Here is an 11,327-nt window from a genome sequence, read left to right as displayed (position 1 = left end):
AGGCCCGTGCTCAACCCGCTGAACTATGCCAGCCAGGGCAGATTTTCCAGTATCTTGAGCTTTCTTAAAGATGCAAGTCTATTGGTAACTTCTTTTCTCTCATTTCTTTTTGATGTGAATTTTTGAAATGTCTAGATAGATCTGGGTGTCCTTTCCTATATCTCTGATGAAAATCTGACTTAGAAACTCTTCTATTAGAGGAAGTGTACATCTCACTCTGAAAAAACCGCTTGGCTTTGGTTTTCCCTACACAGCTGAAAATACTGTTTATGATAGGAGGCTATGCTACAATTAAACAAACATCCTATAAAGAAACTCAGTCTGTCAAAACTGGCCAGTTAAATAAGCTTGGAATCATTATCTTAATAACAAACCAGATCCGAACTTGGATGGCAGACATGGGTTTTGTGGGTCTTCCAGTGACCTCATCGTTATGATACACGAGTGCATCCGGTTGCCTCCCCCAGCAGAAAAGTCCTCGTCTCTGTGTCAGCTGACTCAGAAAACACATGAATGTCTCCCACGCGGGAACGTCAGCAGGTTCTGGATTTTCTCCACCCGGCACCCCTTAGAGCTCTGTGTCCAAGCAACATTGTCTTGAAGTTGGCTCCTGACTGGAGAAACCGTCTGCTTCTCAGTTTCTCTGGGTACCAGGTCCCTTACCTTACAGCGAGCCTCGTCTGCTCTCGTTCTCTCAGGGGCCATGCAAGCTGGACCAGGATGCAGTCGTATAGGAGCGTCAGTGCCCCCGTGCCATCCCCTCCCCCCCAGAAACCCCCCGCCGGCCCCTCCTTCCCTCTCCAGTAGTGGGGCCTGTTGCTGGATTCCAGGACGTCACCCCAACATTTGCGATCTCCCCACTGCCGGGGGGTGGGAGACAGGCGAGCATGTACGAGGGAGTGAACATGTTCACTCCATTTCCAGGGCCGTGCCGAGGAAAGGCAGTCAGCCGGGAGCATTCCTGACATGGGGTTCCTGGAATGACCCGGCCAGCCAGACCTCCCTCATGCGTGTGTCTCCTTTTCATGCCCTGGGTCAGGACTTCTCAACCTGGGTATGCTGTTTGACAATGTCTAGAGGCACTTTATTATTCTGTGAGTTAAAAAAAAAAAACTTATTCATTGATCTTTAGAGAGAAAGTGACATCAATTTTTGTTCCGTTATTCATGCGTTCATTGGTTGCCTCTTGTAGGTGCCCTGACCGGGGCTCATACCCACAGCCTTGGCATATCGGGACAACGCTCTAACCGACTGAGCCACCCGGCCAGGGCTGGAGACACTTTTGGTGCTCACAACTCTCGGGGCACTACTGGGATTTAGTGAGTAGAGGCTGGGGATACCACTAAACAGAACACCCCCCCCCCCCAAATAAGGAATTACCGCGCCGACAACATCAATAGGAAGCCCAGAGGCAGAGAAAATGGTAGGGCGTCACATCTTTCCCAATCCATAGAGTATTTATTAAATGCTTTCTAAGTAGTGAAGATAGTGTTCAGTATCAAGGGAGAAAAAAGGAAATGCCATTGAATTCAGAGAGGGGATAAGTATGGTTGGGGTGGGGGAGTTTGGGACCCGCTGACTTGGGTGCCAGACTCCCCAGGTACAAACCGCAGCCCTGTCACTTATGAGCTGTATGAACTTGAGCAATTCCATGGCGTCATTTTCTCACCTGTAAAGTATCCCAAACAACAGAACAAACATTATGAGCTTGTTGGGATGATCAAATGATTTATAATAGGTGAAGATGCTCTGGGCAGGTCTGCAACATAGTGAGCTCCCTCTCTCTTTCCTTTTCTCTCTTCCCACCAACGAAGATGACAAGGACCCATTAGGAGTCCCTCGGACAGAAAGAAGCTGGGTCCCCCCCAAGGGGGTGAGACCTGACAGCAGTGTGGCTCGTGGAAGAGAGTCTAGGGCCCTGTTGTGTTCTCGTTCCAATTTTGCTAGGAGCCTTGGCAAAGCGACTCACACAATCCAGGCCTCTCTTTCCTTATGTGAAAAATGGGGGTGTTGAGCCTGCCAAATCGTAAAGGTCACCAGGAAAATAAAATGGGATTTAATAAATGTGAAAACAATTTGAAAACTTATTATCACAGATTTGAACTTTTGGGCATAATATTTCATGTTATGTATTTGATATCTTCCTGCATTTCCACATCTCTAAAACTAAATAAAATAAAATAATAAATTATTATCCATCTCCTTGAAAACAGCGAAACTGGAGTTGTTTAACCTATTTGAAGTCCCCAAATTTGTTCCTGGATATAGGCCAGTGAATTGAATTAATTTTCAAAGCTTTGCCAGGGTATTTTTCAAAATGACAATGATAATTTTCTGGTTTTAAGAGATAAGGTCACATAAAATATATCAATTATTTAAGCCACTTGTTAAGTGCCTTCAGGTGAGCCGTCATCGGAACATGAGTCATTTCAGAAAGGGACAGTCCAACCAGCTAAAAATAACCTCAGACTCGGCAAGTGTGTGGGGCTCTGCTCTCTCCTTTTCCGGTTTCTGAGCCTGAGATGTGCTGCTCCCCCTAAATCTCTGTTTTCCCTGGAATTGCTGACCTCAGTGTGACATCCTGGGCTGCACCCCCTTCGTCTCTGCCCTCACTTCCTGTTTGTGTCCCTAGTGTGGATAGAGCCCAGGGTCAGACGAACACAAAGATTTCCGAATCCACGCCCCCGCCGTCCCTTTCTCTCTACCTCCCTGACGCACACTGCTGTTCTCTTTGATCTGCCATCAAGGGGACATTGCGGCTACGCTCCATTTACGACACCAGCGTGTACTGACAGAAATCAATGACGAGTCTCAGCGCTGGGTGAAAGGAGCTGTCGAAACGCATCAGCATGGACACATGTCCACCTCGTAAAGCTCTCAGTAGAAATAGCAGAGAAAGGGGGCATGACCCCTTGTCACATTAATTGTCCCAGTTGGGGATTACAGGGGATCAGGCAGGAGGAAGGTTTGTGCTGTGCTGTGCTGCCCCTGTTCTGCCAGGACAGGAAAGGCTCTGCCTCCAAGCGCCAGTGTGTCCTTTTCAGACGTGAAGGTTATTTTCCCTAGACTGCTGATGATGCAGTTTGCCTGCCTGGTCATCACGGTTCACCTTCCCTTGGGAACTGAGTAGGAACAGACAGGACCGTCACTGGCATGATTTCACAAACCCATGATGATGAACTTGGTACTGAAGTGATCAGCACAGTAACTGGGGTGAGACCCTTCAGGGTCTACATCTGAACTCTTGCGGTTCCCCTTAGGGAATGCTGCTGTGTCCTGTGTATGTCCTTCAGGGAACTGCCCCCAACCACACCCTGTCTTTACTTCTTTTGAACATCGATCAGCCTGGGTGATATGTTAAGAGTAGGGCTGAACGGAACTTCCCATCCAATATACAACATGATCCTGACTGAAGGCAACATCAATTTCCATTTGTCATTTTCCCCCAGAGGCCTTGAGGACTACATCGTTATATTTGCGCAAACATGGTAATTGACGCATGGCCCCACCCCCAGGGATGAGAAGCAATGCCACGGGACCTGAGTTCACAGTGACCTCTCAGAGTTTCCATGAAGGTCCTGGAAGGGTTTTGGCTTAATTTATCTTCTGGCAGGCTCAATGCTACATCTTAGACAATGGATGCTTTTATAAAGAAAATGTTCTTGGCTTGTAGATCTTTTTTTTTTTTAGAGTCCACTGCAAATGTAAAAATTGATTTCCTTTGCTCCTTTTTTCTGTTCCAAATAATGCCGCGTGGACTGCTGCTGTCTGGGGAGCAGGAAGGCCGCAATTTACCAGATGCGAGGCTGTTAGGGGTTCATTTCCTGAAGCAATGAATTAGCGGCTCTTTTTCCCCCCGTCACAGAAAATTGTCACCAAAATAGTCCGAGACACAATGGCAAGTTCAATTAATGTTCTGTTCCTTCAAAGAGGGCCCAGCTGAAAGATGAATTGACTGAGAGGCAAATTGGATAGGAAATTACCCAGCTCCAAAGGGCGGCTACAGTAAACATAATTTTGTTTTCTATGTTCCATATCATAAATACTTCAAAAAGTTACAGAAGAATTACTCATTTCTACTGGTCGAGATGAGAGATCACTGGTGGTATCTTCAGTTCTGCTTGCTCTGTATCTCCGGAAGAAAACATTTAAATTTCACCTCTAAAAAAGTAGCAGCAGGAAGATCAAAGTTCAAGGGCACAAAATACTGTTCTAGTCGGAATAGTGTCTTGGGGACAAAGAGCAGAGCTAGGAATCCTGGAATCCTGAGCCTTAACATGAGTTTACTATTTTAAATATTATTTCAGTGTACATCCAGTAGGTTGTATTTAATTTTATATGAATATATTAATATGTTAAAAAGAAGTATACACTTATATCTACCTAGAATTTACCTTATTTGATAGTATATTCTTTTTAAATTCATATATTTATTTATTTATTGTTCAAGAGAGCATATTCTGGACTTACTCCATGAGGGCCACATATTCTCTTCTAATTTCTGGGTCTCCTGCACCCCTCTTCACTCCCTGGCGGGTGAGTGGCTGGTCCCATATACTTTCCCCCTCACAAGTATTCATGTGTGTTCTCAGTGCCCGAAACACTGACTCCACCATCCCACTGCCTTATATTTTCATGCAGAATCCTTCCATTTCCAAGATCTGGCTCCAATTCTATACCCAAGTTCCTTCCCATTGCTTTTTAGCTAGTCCATCAAGAACACTTTAAAACACATTCAGAATCACTCAGCAGACGCAGAAATAGGGGACCGTGTATGGCTCGGGCTCACAGAAACTATTCTGTTTGAGAAACAAGAACAGAGAGAAGAATGCTTTGGGATACACACTGTGAGCCCAAAGTAAGAGCTTGAATACTGGAGGGACTTAGCTTGTTCATGTGGAACAGAAAATGGCCCCCCACCTCAGTCATTACTTATTTAATTCTATCACACACCCGTAAATTGAGTCTTCCTAAGTGACGTCATCAGGTGCCTAAGAAAAACACAAATAAATCAACGTCAACACACTTTTATTTATTTGTTCAAAGTTTAGGGGGGAAATGACATCACAACATGGGTTCTGATTATGAATGAAGTGCATTGAAAAAGCTTTACCTCAAAGAGCGTGTGTTGGCAGCTCCACATGACGTCATGTGATAGATACAAGCAGGATCTTATGTTGATCTAAACTAATATTTTATTGCCGTTGTATCAAGTATGTTAAGCCTCCTCTTAAGGACTTTAACAAATGTTTACCTTTTCTAGGCAATTACTTAACTTTCCAATTATCCAGAAAGTGAGCTCATGTGGAGGGCAAAATATACTAAATAATCCGAACATATGGCATTAAAAGCCAGAGAATTTTGGTTTTGGCCTGTTTGCTTGTTAATATTGAGTAGGAAGGCATAGACTTGACTTTGAGCATTTTGTGAATTACAAAGCTGCTCTTTTTATTTGAGACCAGCTGTGCACTTTTCTTTCAATTCCATCCATCCACACATATGGATTTTGACCATCAGTCATTAAACTCCAGCAACATGTGAAAAGGCGTAGTTGTACTGTTCTCACCCGGATAGACCGTCCAGAGTTGCTTTTTGTCTGTCTGTTGTCACTGCTTGGAGAATGGGAATTCCTGCGGTTAGCAAAGCACTCTCCTTGGGATTCTACCACCACTCTAGGCAGAATTTTCGCTCTTCAGAACAGTGCCAAAATAATCAGTACCACTGATTACTGACCAGATTCCTTGATCAAGGTCAAGTCAGATATAGCCTCTTTCAGTTAGGGGTCTCCTTTCATTAACTTACTTTTCAGGGGTATCTAAGGATACAAATGGAAGCTTTACTCAAATATCCACATCCACAGCATCAGGATAAATGATAGGACAAGTCTTCACTCATATCCACTGCCGGGCCTAGGAATCCAGGTGCCAGGTTGTGAGGTGAGATGCACGCCGGCCTTCTCGATCAATGATGCATCTGCTGGGCATCTAAGCTCCTGGCACTTGTTTTGCTCTTGATGCTTTCAAGATGTTCTTCTTGTTTAGTTTTTAACATTTCAATTCCGGTATGTCTAGGTGAGGATCTCTTTATGTTTATGCTATTTGGAATCCACTGACCTTCTTAGATCTATTGATAAATATTTTTCATAAAGTTTTCAGCCATTATTTCTTCAAATTTTTGTTCTGTCCCTTTGTCTCTTCTTCCCCTGGGACTCTCCATTACATCTAGATATCTATGCTTGGTGGTGGCCCCCCGGTGCTCTGAGGCTTTGTCCAACTTCAATGTTTTCCTTCTCTTCTTCAGGTTGTATCAATTGTACTGATTCACCTTCAAGTTCATTGATTTTTTCTTCATTCCTCTCAAATCTACTGTTGAGCCTATCTAGTGAAAATTTCATTTCGATTACTGTGTTTTTCAACTCTAGCATTTTCATCTGGTACTTTCTAACAGATCTGATTCCTTTATTGATGTTCCCCATAGATTGGTCATTGTCAGCGTATTTTCTGTTGATTCTTTAATATGTCCTTTGAGTGTATCAACAATAGATGCTTTGAAGTCTTTATCTGCTAAATCCAACTCACAGAGCCTCTAAGAGTCTGTTTCATTGACTGCTTTTTCTCCACCAAGTATGGGTCACACTTCTCAGCCTTTTGCATGCCTCATAATCTTTTACTGAAAATTGAACGTTTCGGGTAATATAACAACTCTGGCTCTGATCTTTCTTTTTTTCTCTCCTCCTTCTTGCTGGTTTTTGTTCACTTCCTCTTTTTCCTATTTTATTTTTTAAAAAATTAATGACCTTAGACCTAATTGGCACAACCCATCATGCTTATAGTGTGTGCTTACCATTTCTGCTCAGATATTTTTAATTCTTATTTTGATTTTTTAGCCCAGCCTCCTGGAGGTAGCCCATGTGTCTGCATAGCTTTAGTGGCCAGCAGATGAGCAGTCACAAGTTGTGCTCAAACACTTCAAGTCCATGACGCTTCCACTCTGACAGTGGATCTGTGTTTGGCCTGGGGAGCACCTTCCAAGTCTGAGCAGTTTCTAAGTTGGACCCAGCTCCTACTTGCCTCCTTTCTTCTGCTGAGAGGAGACTCTCAGGTGTCCACCTCATGAGCACAGAGGCTCATAGCCACCCAGGGACATGAGTGCTTGTCAAGACTCTAATGGCTACCTCCTTAGTGAAGCTCTGCTTTTCACAGCTTGAGGGATTGTTTTTGTCCAATTTGTTCAGCTTTACAGTGGTTTTAGGGAGAGAGGATGTGCCAGTCTCTTTATACCTCCAGATCTGAAGTTCTATCTCATACTTGATGCTACAATCAAGCTCTTTTAGAGATTTGAAAGCTTACCTTTTACCAGTGACACTGAGCATCATTTCTGGAGGAGAATGGTCAAATATCAGGACAATATGAATCTTAACTTGAGCCTAGTAAAGAGAGGCACAAGCATTTCAGTTTTATAAAATGTTGAAGACAAATACTAGCTAATCAATTCCAAATCCCTACGTACCATTATGGCCTTTCAATTGATAATACTTCCCAAATGCTTTTTAATGCACAGCTGGAAAGTTGCATAGAAAAAGGCTGTAATCTTTCAATCTCGTGGAGCTGGCCTCCTTGTGAGGGACATTTGAAAATGCCTTCAGACGAGAAACACTGTAACAACCGTGAGTCCGTGAGGACACCTCTACCCCTGTTCTGGTGGCGGGGTCGGCACAGGTCAGCTCTCCAGAGAACAGGCCTCCTGGCCCTGCGGTTTTCTGAAGAGTCAACAGAGTCAGTAGAAAACACCATTTGAAAGTGCCTAATAAGTGAACAAACCGCGGCACCAAATACATACAAGACAGGGTGAGGGTTTTGTTTGTTTGTTTCTTTTTACTGCGGTACTGAGTGAATGTACACTGTGGTTTTACACAAAGTCCCCCCATCTGGACTTTGTGAGTCACTAAGCGAGGTCTTTATGTTCCATTTTCCATCAGCAGTATGTAACCGTGATAGATCTTCTCCATCCAACTTGAACCCTCCACCAGGCATTATAACCCATCTAAGTCATTAAAACAATCGAAAAAAATTTCAAAAGATTTAAACACGGTGGGGACCTAGGCGACTTATAAAACAAAACCACCATGCCATGAAGTTAGGACAGGTGGGCCGACCTGAGGTAAAGCAGTAAGAAAAATCTTTTAAATGTGGCGACTAAACTGCCATTGTATGGAAGCGTAGTTGAGTATGAGTCAGATCTGGGGTCTGCGGTCATTGCTTTTGAGTGAGAACGCCGAGGAGACCGGTGTTCCACTGTGCTGGCCATCGCCATGCTATTTCTACCCCCCGTGAAGTCTGCGAGCTGAATCATTTTCAAAGAACCAGCCGCTGCGGTGAGACTGTGTGCCTTTGGCATGCCCTCATCCGTGTTCTGCAGTTCTTGTCAAGCATTGTCCACTCAGTGGCCGTAACATCAGCTCACAGCATAAAGCGCGCAGATAAGAGCAGCTTACGAGACTCCTGCTCTGTCCACGAGTCAGGCCCCAGGGGCCCACACAGCAGCACCTTCTCCCTTCAGCCCAGGAAACGAGAGAAACCTCCCAGCTTCCACATGAGCCCAGGCCCTCCAATGCCTTTTTTAAAAAAGACTTTATTTATTTTTAGAGGGAGGGAGAAAGGGAGCGAGAGAAACATCGATGTGAGACAGAAGCATCGATCCGAGGCCTCTCATTGTGCTGTGACTGGGGACTGAACTTGCAACCCCGGCTTGTGCCCTGACTGTCATCCCTCTTGTTTCATGGGATGAAGCCCATCCAACTGAGCCTCGCTGGTCGGGGCCCTGCCAGCCGCTGAGGCTCGCTCTTCTCTGCCAGCCGTCCCCAGCCCTCCCTTTTGGAGAGGCCATAAGGACACCTGCCCCTCCCAAGAGAACCCTGGAGGGGCTGCCAGCCACGCTGTCCCGGCTAGCGCTGGGGTACAGTTTGACGGACCATGTCACCTACTGACAATCAGCCAAAGGAAAGGGGCTTTAATTACAATGGAAGTAATTAGGTTGCGAATAAACAGTGACTTCACAGGCACCCTGGGCCACATGCACCGCTACCGAGGCCCACTGCGCCCTGGGAGCCATGCCATAAATCCCATCACGCCCTCTGCACTTAGCATCGTGCCTGACACAGGGTGGCTGTGGATTTAATAAATACTGGGTTGATGAATGGCCGAGGGAAGTGGATGGGTGACTCATGAAGCCTGCTTTCATGTGAAATTTTAACAGTTTTCTTGGAATAATGTAGAAAAACACCTGCCTTTTTATAGGAGTCTGGGCTAGAAATTTTTCAAAATCTTCTTTTGGTCTTTGTCAATGGAATTCTTTGTTTTTTATTTATTAGTTTACATAACTTTTTTTTTTGCTCAAAGTGTGCCAGTTATTTCCCATTTCATTTAGAGTAAAGGTAAAAATACTTATGATAGCCTCTAGGATCCAGCAGCAGCTTTCTGTGTCCTTCCCTTCTTACCTGTCGGACTTCAACTTGACCCCTCTCTCTGGCTCCCTTCCTGCGCCCACACTGACTTCCGTGGTGCTTCTTAGATGCTCAGGCACATACCTGCCTTAGTTCTTTGTGCTAGCTGCTCCGTCTACCTGGGTCCTCTTCCCAGACATGCCTGTGGCCTGTCCTTCCCCTCCCCTCGATGTCACCTTCATGGGAAGGCGGCCCTGACCCCCTGCGTAATACCCACCCCTCTGGTTCCCGTGTTTCCCCTGAGTACCTACCATCTCCTAACACAATGCATAGCTTGCTTACGTATCACGTTTCTGTCTGTCCCTCATGACCCATCTCCACCCCCCACACTGGAATGGAAGTTTCTCGAGGGCAGCAGCTCTACCCACTGCCATGCCTATGACACTGCCAGGCACATAGCAGGTGCTTAGTAAACAGTTGTCAAATGGATTACTGGTCATTAAGGGTTTTGGAGCAGTTATATAGAAGGAGTTGGAAAACTTGTGCATTGTGTTTTAGCTGTCCCCAAACCTCGTTACACACAAAAAGCACAGGGAACCCTTGTTAAAATAGATTCTTGGACCCTTCCATAGAAAATACAGTTGAAACAGTGTAGACTGTGGGGCCCCAGATGATCCTGCTGGAGCCCCTGTCTGAGAGCCCTGGCAACGCTGTGGAAAGAACGGGGTTTTGTCATCATGGCCATCTGGCTTCAGATCTGGTTTCTCCAGATTCTTTACCACCTGGGTGATCTTCGGGCAATTACTTACTGACGCTTCTTCTCTCGGAGCCTGCTTCCTCATCTGTAAGATGGGAACAGATATCCAGTGAAGGAAGGACTGAAGTGAGGAATGGGTCGGAGACCCTCAAAGGGCTATTCCACAAATGACACTCTGCCAGTAAAGGGGGAGGCACAAGACCTGAAACATAAGAGGCATTTCAGGGGTTGATACCCATTCAGTTTTCTAGCTAACAAACGAGCGGGGGGGGCGTGTCCCCTCCGCATTGCAGCTTTCTGGATTTGGCAAGGGCTGAGTGTACTGGAACTTCATCTGGGCTTGGACTATTTCATCTCCCTCCTAGAAGCAGATAAGGACTGGCTAAGACTGGCAAGTAATTTCATCGTTGTTGTGGACTTTGGGGAGAAGTTCCGTGCCACTTGCTCTTTGGAAAGTGGCCTGAGCTGACATGATGGGTACATGGGGATACAAACCAGTGAGTGGTGTGTCACCAGGGTGTTACTGAGCGGTTGTGTCGGAAACGGCCCTGTGCGCTCTCCACTGTGCGGCCCTCCAGAAGGGTTCAGGAGACACAAGAGGAGAATTTAGGCCCTGCTTTAGGAAGAAATGCCATGGTTTAGGAATGCTCACAGGTTCACCACCGCAGAGAAACTAGTTTTCCTGCAACTTTTAAGTTTATTTCCAAGGAATAACTGTGGAGGTATTTTGCAGTATTGAGTAAGTCACCCATCAAGTCGCTCTGATTCTTCTGTGGATAACAGGAACCATTTCCGCGGCACTGCGCATCTCCCACACTGGTCCCAGTGCTGGCCCGCAGTTGGTTTAACAGTCTGGCAATTCTGTGCAGACTGTTATTTGACGTTGTGTGATGGACCACGGCGTACCTGTGGCCTCCTGATTTCCGGTTTCCTTATTTATGACTCATCTGTTCGGAAAGTTCTCGCTGTGGGAGGGGGCGCGGTGCTCCCTGTTTGAAGGCTTCCCTGAGACCAGGACCCGACTGCAGTGTGTGAAGAAAGCAATGAGCCTTTACTGCTCCAGTGACTGGCTCGCCACTTTTAAGGCATGTCATCAAGGAAAGGAACATTAAGCTGGAAAACTGCAGA

The 11,327-nt window shown here is 45.7% G+C and overlaps 1 protein-coding gene across 2 annotated transcripts in view; it reads right to left on the bottom strand.

Annotated features, from left to right (window-relative positions):
• Positions 1-8,750: 8,750 nt before the first annotated feature.
• The window catches only part of LYPLAL1 (lysophospholipase like 1), a 50,731-nt gene continuing 48,154 nt past the window's right edge, over positions 8,751-11,327 (bottom strand). The window contains exon 6 of one of the 2 annotated variants that reach the window (XR_005080010.2): positions 8,751-11,320. The gene's annotated coding sequence lies outside the window, so the exon portion shown is untranslated. The remainder of the gene's footprint in view (positions 11,321-11,327) is intronic. The other variant, XR_005080014.2, reaches the window with a different exon arrangement.

The sequence above is a fragment of the Artibeus jamaicensis genome, unplaced genomic scaffold, assembly GCF_021234435.1.
Source record: "Artibeus jamaicensis isolate MK-2021 breed Jamaican fruit bat unplaced genomic scaffold, CSHL_Jam_final contig_467, whole genome shotgun sequence".
Lineage (NCBI taxonomy): Eukaryota > Metazoa > Chordata > Mammalia > Chiroptera > Phyllostomidae > Artibeus > Artibeus jamaicensis.
Note: the sequence above shows the minus strand (reverse complement) of the source record. Positions and strands in the feature narration are given on the sequence as shown.